This window comes from Coptis chinensis, chromosome 2, assembly GCF_015680905.1.
Source record: "Coptis chinensis isolate HL-2020 chromosome 2, ASM1568090v1, whole genome shotgun sequence".
Lineage (NCBI taxonomy): Eukaryota > Viridiplantae > Streptophyta > Magnoliopsida > Ranunculales > Ranunculaceae > Coptis > Coptis chinensis.
Genome location: NC_141457.1, coordinates 74602819 through 74612641, shown reverse-complemented (window position 1 = coordinate 74612641; position 9823 = coordinate 74602819). Strand labels below are relative to the sequence as shown.

The 9823-nt window shown below is 36.3% G+C and overlaps 1 long non-coding RNA gene across 1 annotated transcript; it reads right to left on the bottom strand.

Moving 5' to 3' along the window:
• Positions 1 to 3700: 3700 nt before the first annotated feature.
• LOC147517792 (uncharacterized) lies at positions 3701 to 6837 on the bottom strand. The gene is made up of 2 exons (XR_015213944.1): positions 6730 to 6837; positions 3701 to 3925 (listed from the first exon to the last, which is right to left on the bottom strand). It is a non-coding gene; the product is annotated as an uncharacterized LOC147517792 (long non-coding RNA).
• Between the last annotated feature and the right edge of the window lie 2986 nt (positions 6838 to 9823).

Sequence of the window (9823 nt, the reverse complement as noted above, 5' to 3'; positions counted from 1 at the left end):
CTACATACCCTAGTTTCTAAATAATTAAGTTACATGTCCTTTGGATGAATGTAGGAAAAACTATAGCATTGCCTATGTGGCTGATAAGAACTACGAAGGCTTGATTCCAATCTTGAAAGATTTGGATACGTAGGTAGCTTTGAGAAAAAGTGCAGCCACTACACTACACTACACTACACTATATATATATATATATATATATATATATATACTAAACTAATATATATATATTAGTTTGTGTGATAACTATGTGATTGTATTAGAAATTATTATTGTTTTGAGACTACCTAAATATATATATGTGAGATAGAAGTTGTATATGAATATAGACTTTAGTATATGTGGATCTGTTTTGGACATTTGTGTGTGTGGACTTGAATTTGGGCTAATGAACTCTTTGTTTATGATATTGTGTATATGAGTGTGGTTATGTAAATTGTATTGGTTTGATTATAAGTCTGTTTATATTCAATGATATTTAAGTGCTTGATTTGCCTTGACGCGCGAAAATAACTCTCTACATGTGTGGTCGGTTTTGACATGAGTAATGCTACTATAATTATAAGTGATAATAATGTTTTAATGTGTCACCCACACCTTTAGAACTCTCCACGCTTCAGGATTTGGTAATGAGATATTATGACTTGTGATGTCATGTGATAGATGGGTATTCATTGAATGTGTCATGAATGACCCAATAGTTTGGACTGCCCTAGAGAGGAACTAAGGTATTCGCCTTGCGGGTTGGTCGTATTCCTTGAATGTACGGGAATGTAGGTTTGGGTATTCCTTGAATGTGGCGGGAATTACTCAGGGCATTTATTGAATGTGCCATGAATGGCCCGTTAGTGTTATGATGGGTATTCCTCGAATGTGGCGGGAATGACCCAAGGTATTCATTGAATGTGTCATGAATGACCTGATATTTTGTTATGCCCAAAAGAGGCTTTGTGATTATGTGTATGGAAAGCCCAGAGATTGCTGTGACTCACAAGTTACGAGTTTACAAGATGAAAGTATGTTTCCTGGAGGCGATATCCCGCTTGGGACATATGTCTTGTAGTGGTACTCGGTGTGAGTGAGGCACACGGATATGTGTGATTTGGCAAATGTGTGTAGTGCAAATCGTGGAGTAAGAACTAAAGGTTGGGCTGTGTCTTTGAATAAATGAGTCAACAAGATAATTAATAAGCAAAGTAAAAATATTGATTTTACGTGTGCTGGAGTTATTGCATATGATGTATATGATTTCTTATGAGAAATGTTTACGTGGTTTGTATGAGTTGATACTTACAAGGGATGAATGTACTCCTTGGGTGTGATATTTTCCCATTTTTATAAGTAGACGAGTGGTTTTTAAGTAAAAGTATATGAATTGTGTGATGTTATGGATGTGAGGTGTGACTGTGAATAATTTTAGTAAATGATTGTGATTTCTATGTGACTGCGAAATGACTATAACTTGATATGTTATTACGAAAATATCAATGACTTGTGATAGTCTGAGATTTACGGTTATGCACGCAGAAACTTTATGACGTAATGATGTCATATGAATGACTACCCTTGCTATAAGTATTATGATAAGTGGTATTTCCCGAATATGCGGGACGCACCAGGTTATATCAATTAGACTTAAATTTCTTAAATGAGGTTTGGTTATGAATGGAGATTTGACTGGCTGAGATAAATCCTTTTATTGTGATGTCTAACTCTGTTTTGCAGGAGGGTAGGATCTATTAATCTTTTCTGCAGGGATGTAAATATCCTACCCTAAGACGACGTGTTGGCTTAAAGGTAAGGTATACCAAACTCAGATTTAATTAGGTTATCATATGTGCATTTAATAAATGGAATGTAAGTGGTGTTTATGTTGTGAGTTATTTTGGAAAAACGGGAATGTATATTGGGGGTGAAATATTACTTGGGAAGAAACTACACGCCGTTTTGGAAAACGGAACTATATTGTCTTCCAAGTTGAAATGGTGGGCTTTGTTTCACCCCGGATTTCTAGATAATTAAATATAATTGTTTTAAATATTGTCTGGAAAGTTGGGGTGTGACAAAAATCATCACTTGTCATCGACTTAGTTTAAAAGCAAATAACATATTACTAAAAAAATAGAGAAGCAATTATACCCTGAAATCATAATTGAACTTTCCCAACAACCACTCAATGCAAGGTAAATAAATTATTTTTTGTCAAGTCCAACGCCCTAAAACTCGAACAATTATATACATAAAGTACGTGACTTTTCTAGAAAAATTTCAACAGAGTCTCCTCTATATTTTTGACATTTCATAAATATAAAACCTATCATAACCTGAAAATTTAAAACAATATACTTCTCATTGATTAACCCAGCTACTTAACCGTCTCGACGAATGCCAAAGCAGTTAAATAACTGGTTAAAAAAATGAGATCACTGCAACATTAGGACTTAGTACAACAAAGAACTTGAATATCTCGATTGATAATAACCTCAGTACTGCATAAGCAGTAATTACGCATCACCATCCTTGTTCAAACCACCATATTGAATTGGTACTTGCTCAAGAGAAATATATCTATCTATAAACACCCAAATAGATGGGTATCAATCAAAAGATTCATATAGATGGCCGGGTTTTGAACCAGCTCCCTAAGTTCAGTCATAACCATCATTGGGTAATTGATTCAAGATTCTCACAATAATACATGATTTTAAAATTATTGAGTGAATCATGGAGCATCTTGATATTAGGCATGCTCTTGCACCTCAAGCAACTCTTTTCCATTCAAATTTGAAAATAGCCAATTAGAATTAGTAAGATATACAACTAACCAAGTTACACTATGACCAATCAAATAAATCCAATCATAAAAAAAGGCGAACTATTTAAATTAATCATGCACCTTAGAGTTCGAAGTAAAGGAGATTGAAGTCTTACAGAGTTCAAAGATAACTTACAGATAAAGGAGATTGAAGTTCAATGAGGCTGCTTTGGAGAACACCAATGCTAACTGATAGAAACACTGATTCTCCGTCTTAACTGTGAATCTATTTCCTTGAACTTCCTTAACAACCTGCATATAGTAATACCACCCATTTTATATTTAAGCACAAATAATGGGTCACATAGGAAAATTAATACACAATAGAGACAAAAATAAGAGATTAGGAAAAAACAATAAGAACCAAAAAGGCGCCTTTTTTCTTGGATCCGCAGAGGAGTTCAGTTCAGCGGATGGATTGATTGGACTGGGGTTTTTGACGAAGAGTCTTTTGCTTCTTTTTTTTTTTTTTTTTTTTCTTTTTGGTTATAAGGTTTGGTGAGAAGAAAAAGACCAATCATATGCATATTGTTTATAGGTAATAAGTATCTTAAGGCTATTTAAACATCAAAATGTGAGTGATCTACTTGATATAACTTTACATTTGCTTTATTCCTACCCAAGTTCGACTCAAGGTAGAGGCATTTTTCACAAATTGAATACAAAACTGGGTCTAGTGTAGTATTTGGTCACAACATTACTGACCCTAGGACTAACTGTCACAGCCCGATTTTCTAAACAATTAAAAATAATGAATATTTGAAATATAAATATCTCAAACATCATTATGTTCAATTGTCTAAAAACCCAGGCTATGACGGGGTGATACAACACATGTCAAAACCTAAAACCCACATCACAACAGGATCAACTTAACAACAAAAATCTCCAAATTCCTCAACTATCACTTTATTCAGAACTTTCTTCCATCCCAATACAAACATAAACAAACTTTAAGAATAACAATTTCCAACATCGTATTCTCATGTCATATAAAAATGTAACCTACGTTATTACATCATTCCAATAAAGAATCAGACCTAAAAGAAAACTAACGGACTGCTCCAGGCACGAATCCCAATCACACGCCGCGATTCCACTGCCTTCCACCTATGTTCCCAAGAACACACCCACGTTGCCAAAACAAAGCAAACATGGGTCAGCAAATTGAATTTGCTGGTATGAGTAGACTAACTACATATAAACATTATCATACTTTAATTATCCAAACAACACTTTCCCTCTATCATAACCTAATCATTCTCAGCTTGGAAGACAGGTAGTTCCGTCATCTCAACCGGCATAGTTCTTCCCAAGCAAAACTTATATTATCTTAACTCATTCAAATCACTCGTTTTAATATCTAAATAATTGAATTACACTTACCGATATCCACCGCTGTATAAGGGTAGGACCGCGTCCCTGCACAAAATATTATTAAGTCCTACCCTCCCTGAAAAGAAAGTTAGAACTTGTATATAACATATGTACATATCCTATATGTATTCAAAAGTAAGCCCAAACACACTTGCATCATCAACTAAATTTCTCTTATCACTTAATCAATTACTTTTCTTATACACCCACCCTTTAGTACCTACTCCACGTTTGCACTCCACACATTTGCCAAATCACACATTCCTGTGTGCCTCTCTCCCACCGAATACCACAATATCATAGCCATCTCGGGCTTTCATACCCATATTTCCGCGACCTCTTTGGGCACAAAAACTTCGGTCATTCATGGCACATTCAATGATACCTTAGGTCATTCCCGCCACATTCAAGGAATACCTATCATATCACTAACGGGCCATTCATGGCACATTCAATGAATGCCCCGGTCATTCTGCCACATTCAAGGAATACCCAATCCTACATTCCGGTACACTTAAGGAATACAACTAACCCTCCAAAAGCGAATACCTTAGTTCCTCTTTAGGCGATCGAACTACAATCGGTCATTCATGGCACATTCAATGAATAATACCGGGTCATTCATGGCACATTCGGTGAATACCCTTATATAACACTAACGGGCCATTTATGGCACATTCAATAAATGCCCACCTACATATGACATCATCAGTCATAAAACTCAATTCCAAAACTTGAGGCGTGGAGAGTTCTAAAAGGGTGCGGTAAGTTTTGTTTACGCATTATTGTACATTATTGTATATATTATTTCAGAAAATGTAGGAATATCTTGATTCAATTATTTTTTTGTTTACGCGTTATTAATTTCAGAGATGTCTTAGTGTCATAACGTTGCATATCATAAAATACAGCAAAATCACATAGTAGTTAATACACATACACACGTATATATAGAGGTCTTAGCCTAAAGTCAAGTATGATAATAGCCCTAGACCTATCTTAATAACCCAAATCATAATCCGAGTTAAAAGTCAACTCTGGTCAACGGTCAAAGTCAACTCTGGTCAAAGTCAACCCTAGTCAAAGTCAACACATCATGGTCAACGTCAAAATGTCATTGTCAAAGTCAAACTGTCATTTCCATGTTCGACAAGTTCGGGGTCATAGCCATAGTTCATGGCTAAGGTCAATGTGCATGGCTCGATGGGCTCGTGGTTAAAGGTCATAGTCCGACCCAACTGGCCAAGCCCAAACCTTAGAACCCGAAAGTCTAAAACCAACTTATTAATTCTACCCGACCCAATTGGATCGATTTAAGTCCTAAGGACTGGTCCCAAGCTATATTAGAAACGGGCCCAAAAACTTATACTGAACTGGCCCAAAACATAATTGGAGAAGGCCCAAACAAAACTTAATTAAACTGATCCAAAAATACAAATGGGTTCGGCCCACAATTACAAAAAAATTTGAACTGGCCCATAACAAGTTATCAACTAATAGGAAAAAGGGCCCAAACAAAAATAGAAATGAACTGGCCCAATACTTTAGAACATAATCGGGCCCAACCCTCTAAAATAGAATCCGGGCCCAAACAAAACCAAAAGAAACTGGCCCAAACAAAACAACCAAAATCGGGCCCAAAAACCAACTAAGGCCCAAAACCAAATAATAGAACTTTGGCCCAACATACAATAAAATCGGCCCATAGAAACAACTAACAAAGGCCCAACAAGAAGGCCCAACTAAGATGAACAGTTACTGTTCATCTTCTCTAGCTCCATCAGCCACCACCACCGCTCGAATTCCGGCCACCACTCGTCTGCCCCATTCAAGCTAACGGTTTCAATCCCCCTAAAAACCCAAACAACATTAATAAAACCAAAAATCCCAAATCGTCAAATCCACATCATCACCAAAATTAGATCCGGAAGAATTCCCACCGCCATTAATGGCTTCTCCGAGCTTTGACAGCCCCATCAACAGCCCTCACTCACTACCCCCCATTCCTCAAACAAACAACCCACGACACCAACAAAAGCGGTTCCGCAACAACGGTTCACATAAAAATCAAAACCTCGATTATCGCGATGTGGTGTTGTTGAGCCATTGGCGCTTGTTCAAGGCTCCCAAATGCCCAACCACCGTACTCCAACCCCAACAATCCATCAAACCCACTCATCAGTCCACAACCAAACACCAACAACAAAAAAGCGAGTTCAACCCGCCACCATCGATGCGGTTTCACAACCAAAAACTGGCGCTTCCTCGCTGACACCATTAAGCGCTGTTCGGGCGTGAACGAGCTACAACGATTTAAGTTCAAAGTCTACGCCGCCATTAACGCTCTGTCGAGCTTCAAGCTTCCAAAGCTTCAACATTTTAACAGTTCAACAGTGTTTGACTAGAGTTTTAACAACTCGACGAAACACGACGTCGAATAAAACAATATAATAAACAGTATAAAAACAGAAACCTTAGACAGTATACCGATATTCGAAAACGATAAAATCCGGTGATATAGCAAAATAGCTACTCACCTGTCTGAGCAGCTCCTACGAATTCCTCCGAGTCCGAGCCGTCGCGCTCCACCCTCCAGAAATCCAGCTTTCATCTCTGCCTCCATTTTCATTATTTTATTATTTCTCTGAACCCTATTTTCTAGAAAAATGTGTTTATATACTTGGGTCCGAAACCCAAGCCCAACACCGACTCGGGCCCAAAACCAAGCCCACGTATCCCGAGTCCAATCCGACGAATTTTTAAAATAAACAATTAAATTAATTAATTAAATAGAAAAATACGTATAAAAACACGGGGTGTTATACTAACGCCCTGCTTTATTACGGCATTGAACTCATCTTTCTTTAGGGAAGCCATTGTGAAACTTGTAGGTTCAGTTGGTAGAGGCCAAGCTTCTAGGAAGCATGTGAGCTGGTAGCTGTACCCAATAGCGTCCGATGGCGAACACGTGAGTCGCGTAGGGGCAGAAATTAGATCTGTGGTGCTAGATATGGGTTGATCATATCGATGGTGTGTCTGCACAGGCTGTGTATTTGTAATAATCATGTTAGTAGTGATATTTGTATAGCAAGTGGAGATTAATTTCGATTAACAGTATCCACAGTCCCACATCCATCATTGTGAAAATAGTGAATGGCGCCGATGGAGTGGAGGGTGGTAGTGAAAAGGTGTTTTAGTAGTGGCAAATTCATCAATATTTCAATGGCGATAGTTTGAATACTCGTTGGTCAGGTTGGTCAGACATGCGCATATACTCAAACTCAAACTCGCAAAGAGATGAATATGTCTCTGTGGACTATAGTCCAAAAAATAGATGTAATCAGCCGATAACTTTAAAGAAGAAATGATAGTCATCTTTTCCAAGGCTATTGCATTCTTCAACAGAAAGTTAACCAAATAAAGCTTAGGTTGAAAAATGAATGCAGGTGATCAGAGACATCTAGACGGGAGATAACCTTGAAACACCAAATCAAAATGCTTCAGAGCTACAGAGTCAGCTATACCATAGACATACGTTTTTATAAAAGTATATCAGAAAATACATACATATAAGTACACTTACAGAGTTACAGATCACAACAGCAACAGAGATACCAAAGAAATCTCAGAAAAATCGAACTGTGAATGAAAAGGATTAGAAATGAAGGAAACTCACCGCAGTAGAATCAGATATTGTTAGATCTCTTCTAGCATTGATCGCTATAAGAACCTTAACCTTACTCACGCAAGGAGGAGGCACGGAGTTTTAATTCAAGTGTGTTTGATGAAAGCTTGCTAGAAAAGGGCCACTGCATCCCAGCAACTCTCATGAATTCTGCAAAGATCAAAACATAAAGCAGCCATTTTATGCAGAAACCTAGTACCTTCTCCCTGTGTTTTTTATTGTAGAAAAATAAATAAATAGAAACAAAATTTCATTGATGGGGAAAATAATGTACACTATTATTTTTTGTTAATATATCTAAAAGAATTCAAAGTTGAGGTATGGACTTGATGAACAATCTCAATCACTTGCTCCCTTCTCACTTTGTGGCACAGAACATTTAACACTTTGGTCAACACAATTTAAATCAACTGGTTTTGGAATATCTGGAGGTTGAGTTCCACGAATAAGAGCCCAATTAAGATTTTCAAAGAATGGATGCTGCTTGATTTCTATAGCTCCCATTTTGTATAATCTTTGTTTTGGGTCATTTGCAAGCAAACCCCTAATCAAATCTTTGGTAGCAAAACTGAAAGTGGATCCATCTGGGAACTTGAGCAGTCGTCCAACAACATTGAACAATGTCTCACGATTACCATTGCCTCTGAATGGCGTCTTCCCGTGAATCAATTTGTATAGAAAAATGTCGAATGTCCACCAATCTACAGCACTTCCATGACCTTCCCGACATCATGTTTGTTGAAGAATAAGTTCGAAGGGTAGATGATTTTGTAATTAGATGGTTTTTTTTTTTCCAAAGTTTTAATTTACTGAAGAAAAAAAGATATTGGGCTATAAAGTGAATAAGAGTGTATACATACCGGAAATCCATAGGTAAATACAGAAAATCATATTCTGAGAAACAGTTTGATGAGTGCTCATTCTCTTGCTTCTTAATCTTTTCATTCTCTTGAAAACAGTGTTTATCAAGAATTTCTAGCAACACGTTCTTTCTGTAACCAAAACCGAAAAAACAAATAATGAGTGATCCCGGCCATAAGTTGTTTGTTCATCATCTTGAAATTGCAGTATAGAATTGTTCATCATCTTGAACAATTTCTTATGAAGAACACAGCATCTTCTGTAATTTTGACATCACTCTATCATCCTTTTTGACCTCGTCCATAGACTTAATTTCGTCATCTTGAACAATTTCTTAGTTTAATTTTGGAAGAAGAGAAAAATAAGAGAGAGGGTTTGAAGAGATGATTTTTTTTTTTTTTTGCAAAGTTGGGAGTGTTTTGGAGAATTGAAAAAAGAGTATGGAAGAGGTTTTTATCTAACGAACAATTGAAATCGGCAAAAAAGGGCGTAGAATTCCTTTTTTTATGTAAAATCTGATGTGTCAGTCTTAGAAAAAAAAGGGGGGCTGACGTGGGTCACTGGGAGCATTCTCAACTACTCAGTATTAATGGTCTTTGATAAGACGTTTTTCTCTTTTTATAATTTTATTCTTCTATTCCCATTTTATTCTCTTAATAACATTATAAATTCAAACATTTTGCGAAAGAAAAAAATTATAAAAAAAAAATCGAAAAGCATTTACCAAGCGATTTATTAAATTGTTTTTACTCAAATGAAATTAAAAATTATGAGGAATGGGAATCTAAGTTTTTAATAAGTATTTTGTTTCCATTTGGGATGCGTGTTTCTTTTGGCAAGTGAGCTTATAATAGTAAAGACATGATGCACCTTATTTCAAAAACTTCACATTCTTCTTTAAAACATCGTCAACTCGATCTACTTCCTCATAGATACCTTACAATTTTGTTTTTTCTACTTGTTTGCATTTTATTATGGCAAATTATCATAAAAAATGAAGTATATTATATTATTTTTTTAATATTATTTGTTGATATTATTATTTTTTAAATCTTGTATGAATGAGTTAATCTTTGTTATCGCTA